At 36.3% G+C, this 4,951-nt stretch overlaps 1 pseudogene; it reads left to right on the forward strand.

The window, feature by feature from the left end:
- Positions 1–355: 355 nt before the first annotated feature.
- LOC103698438 lies at positions 356–4,560 on the forward strand (annotated as a pseudogene).
- The last annotated feature ends 391 nt before the right edge of the window (positions 4,561–4,951 follow it).

Consider the following 4,951-nt stretch of genomic DNA (forward strand, 5'->3'; position numbering starts at 1 on the left):
GAACCAAGGCTAGAGATAATTAAACATAAATTCACAAATATTTGGCTGAAACACTAGATTGACTTCATTAGTATAACATAAGATATACTCAAATGCTTTGAGCTCATCAAAATCAAATAGAGTTATAATCAATCACTCCACAAATTCTAATAACATAATATTTCTTTCTACCTATTTATCTATATAGATATTTTTTTTTAGTATTTTTGTCGGTGATAACGGAGGAATTATCCATCAGGTAATTGATTAGAAGATAGTAAATACGTAAAGAGAGATGAGAAGATAAGGATGAAGAAGGGTCCCACCCCTTCACCAAATCAAAATGACAAGACAAATAGCTTTCTACTATGCGCGTGTGAGTGAGAGAGAGAGAGGGATATGGAGAAGAGCAGGATTCTTGTGGTGGGGGGAACTGGATACTTGGGGAGGAGGATTGTGAGAGCAAGCTTGGATGATGGACATCCTACCTATGTACTCTATCGGCGGGAGATTGGTGTGGATATCGACAAGGTCCAAATTCTCATGTCGTTCAAGAAGCAAGGTGCTCACCTCGTCGAGGGCTCCTTCTCTGATCACCAAAGCCTTGTGGATGCCGTAAAACAAGTAGATGCAGTCATATGTGCCATCGCTGGCGCGCACATCAGGAGCCACCAACTTCTCCTTCAGCTCAAGCTTGTGGACGCAATAAAAGAGGCCGGAAACATCAAGGTATGATCCCTGAAAGTGTTTTAGGGATAAAAGGTATCACCATGCTTGTGGATGCACATCTGTTGTCATCACTTTTTTCTATATATTTCAAGAAAAAACAATTTGTTTATTCAGCCCAAGTGATCTTTTTATTATAATGGTGGTGGCGATGAAGATAACGGCTCCTCATGATGGTCATAAGTTCTCATTCTCTGCATTTTCTTATGTTTGTTAAAGAAAAGGAAAAAAAAAAAGCTAACAAATCAGCTGGTTAATTTCTTTCTTGATGAGTGATGTGAATTCAACCAAACCTAATTGCAAATTATCTATTTAATATAAAAATTGCAATTATATATATGTAATTGTAAAACAAGAAGGAGAAACATTTTACTTTATCTTGTGTTACCTGGATGCTCTCAGCTGGTTCTGAAAATCTGTGTTGAATATATGTTTAAGCTAGATATGTATCGGGTATTTGGATACATACAATGTTTTGCAGATGCGCTTTTTAAAGACTAATGGAGAGTTGGCTCTTCCAATAATAAGTCTGACCCTTCATTTTGATGGTACAAGTAACATTCCTTTTAATGACTGCCAAAAATGTAGGTATTAAAATTGGAAATTTTAAAAATATAGGTATTAAGAAGATACTTAAGTTATTTTAAAATTTTGAATGAGAAATATTTATATGGAAATATCTTAATAAATAATATCTTCTTAATATTTCTTTTCTAAATTTAAATAAATAATACATAAATATATAAATTATGTTAATGATAATTATCCTAAGTATCTCCATGTCTTCTTTTTAGTCGAACCAGATACTTGGATACATATCTGAATCTAATTTTCATATCCATATCTTTGCAAGACTGCTTAAATTAGGGATGTATGCATGACTTATCAAGATCGATGTGTATGTGTATGTATATGTATATAGCAATTATATAGATTCATATATATGTTACCTAGGCATTTTCTGGTAAGCAAAAGCTAAGCTTTGCCTGTCAACATTGCTACATTTTTTTCTGATGAGAAGGAAGGCTTACCCACCCAGATTTATTAATAGGAAAACTATATACATAAGTAAAAGGTTCCAGTGGGGACTGGCTAGGCCCTTGCTGAGGGAGCCTGCTGAGTCTTGCCCAGCCCTGAAGGAAAGATAGCATTAAGAGAGAGAGCGAGGGAGAGGGAGCCATTCGATAGAAGATGAGTCTCATACATGTCTTTGACTTGAAGACTACGTGACGTTAGGTTTTGTGGTTTTGGTTTGCTGGGAGCATTTCTATTTGAAGATGCTGAAACTCTGCTTCTTCTACGTTGTTGAGCACTCTGTTGTGTTCCACTTTCAACTTGAGGGCCCTCACCAGCTTTGAAATCAAATTTGCTTAAATTGGGTTCTAAAACATGACATGACACCTATATTATCTTGAGAAATCATACAATTACTCAAATATAACCTTAATCTTGCTTCTATATATGAATTTATATAATGGCGTGGTGGAGGAATTTTGAAGAGTAAAATTCCAAGTTACAGTTGCATCACCGGCTTCTTTAAATATTTCTCAAAGAGAGCACCATGCCACACAAACTTATACTCCAAATTATGAATCCATTCTGAGCTCAATTTAGATTTTAGACACATATATTTGTAAGACAACATATTTTGCAGCGCTTCTTGCCTTCAGAGTTTGGGATGGATCCTGCAAGGATGGGTCATGCACTAGCCCCTGGAAGAGTGCCGTTTGATGACAAAATGGTGGTGAGAAAGGCCATAGGGGATGCTGGAATCCCCTTCACCTACGTCTCTGCTAATTGTTTTGCAGGTTACTTTGTTGGAGGCCTGAGCCAACTAGGGAAGATTGTTCCATCAAGAGACAGTGTCTACTTGGAGACGCAAATGTGAAAGGTACGGTGGTTGGTCCCCCACCTTTATTTTTATTTTCTAAGGCGTGTTCTCTTATAGGAAGGCAAACGGCCGCAGATTGAGTGGCTTCATACGTGGCTGATCATGATGGAGGCTCTATGGATTAAAAAAAAGAGCTACTTAGAGCACTCAAATTTGTTATTTTTTAATCTTTTTGGGCGCATCCATATTAGATGTGTATGAGTCATCTGCTCTAGAAAAAAGAGAGAGAGAGAAATAGTTGTGTCCTCTTATGCATAAAGATCTAGAATCCTTTGTGGTCCGAGTCTAATGCAGCACTTGATGGCTACCATCAGAAAATGAACGGCCATCAAACAAGGCACACCGTATACGACATGTAAGGGCATGTTGTTTAATGGCCGTTCATTTATTGATGGCGACCATCGAGCGCTGCACTAAACTCTATAGTACAAACTGCATACTGTAGAGGATCCATGCTTCATGCATAACGAGGGGTATACCATTTCTTTTAATATCCTTATTTCAATATAGAAGTTGCGTGTTTTCACTGAGATAAAAGGCCTATAAAACAAACCTCAAAATGTATTTTTCTATTTGAGGATTCTTTAATATCCATTTGATTTTGTGGCAGCAATTTTTGTCGGCGAGGATGACATAGCGATGTACACCATCAAGACGATCGACGACCCTCGCATGCTCAACAAAACGCTATACATCCGGCCACCGGAAAACATCCTCTCACAAAGGGAGGTAGTCGAGGCATGGGAGGAGCTCATTGGCAAAGAACTAAGCAAGAGCAGTATTTCAGTGGAAGACTTTCTCGCTAACCTCAAAGGTAGGATTAGGATTAATTAACAGAAATCAGGAGTTGCTATAATGCTATGATTTTACTGATGACAATATAGTAATGGAAAAAAAACGACTTTAGTGATTTAAGCCATCAAATCATCAGCACAATAAGCGACTGGACTCTAAGATATACTGAAACTCATAGCCAATAGGATTCAATAGACAATCAGACCGGGGTTGGAATAAAATTCTGTATCATGCACTTTTACGTGGTAAAAATTCCGTCAATACCAATATTCTCATTTTGATTTATATCTTCATCATTAAGGAGGGGGAGGACCATAAGAAATTGACCATATAGAAACAGTTCATGAAAAATACTTAGAAATTGAAGGAATGCTGGAAGAAGTGGGCATCGCAATTAGGCATCAGTAATAGTAATTATTCGACATGGACCTCATATGATTACCCATCTGCAGTGCGATAACAATTCCTAAATTAGAGCAACGGAGTTTGTACTACTTTGTTGCAGGCTTGCACCTGTGGTATTTGATTACTAGCATCATTCTTGTGCCTTGTATAAATTATAGCTTGCCCACCTTTTCAGGTCAAGACCTTGCTACACAGGAAGGACTTGCGCATTTCTACCATATTTTCTATGAAGGTTGCTTGACAAATTTTGAGATAGGAGATGGAGGGGAAGAGGCTTCTCAGTTGTACCCAGAGGTCACCTACACTCGAGTGAAAGATTACCTTAAACAATATGTGTAATATAAGTACCATATAAAAAAGATATATATATATATATATATATATGTATGTATATATGTATGTATGTTATATAGATATATATGTGTGTGTGTGTGTATATATATATATATATGTATGTATGTATATGTATATATGTGTGTATATATATTAACGGTTGGGAGCTCAGATGTTGCCAAAGTGGATGTCGGTGTTTGATTGACAGAAAAGAGAAGAAGCAAATTTGAACCAGAAAAAGACAACAAAGAGGGGCAATAATTGGGAGTTCAGGTGTTCAGTGTCGGGGAAGAAAGCCACAAAAGAAAGCAAAAGATTTGGTGTGACTTAACACCCATCATGAATTCACTAGCTAGACTAACGATGTTACATGTCTGGAGTTGAAAATTCGAATCCCTAGTAAAATATTTTTTATATTTGATTTTTGTCCACATGTTCTGATTATAAATCCTTTCTCCACCCGAACGAGGGCCCAAACAAATATTGAATTCGATCGTAGAGGGAAAAGGAAAAATATGTGTCCTTTGAGCAATAATACCTAGCAACCATCCAAATTTAAGATGCCTAGCAGCTTCGATTATTGAATATATGATAAACTAGAAATAGCTCAAGATTGAGATCGTTCAGATTGAGATCGAAAGAGAGAGTTTCGCTATAATACTTCTTTATAATATTTTATAAAAAATTAAGAATATATGAGCCATCTAATGGAATAGAATTTTTTTGTATTAATATCCTTCTAAATATCAAATTTTTTATAAGTACCTTTTCAATATTGATATTTGCATATATATACTCTCGTAAAATACTATTCTATTCTTT

Source organism: Phoenix dactylifera, unplaced genomic scaffold (genome assembly GCF_009389715.1).
Source record: "Phoenix dactylifera cultivar Barhee BC4 unplaced genomic scaffold, palm_55x_up_171113_PBpolish2nd_filt_p 002819F, whole genome shotgun sequence".
NCBI classification, from domain to species: Eukaryota; Viridiplantae; Streptophyta; class Magnoliopsida; order Arecales; family Arecaceae; genus Phoenix; species Phoenix dactylifera.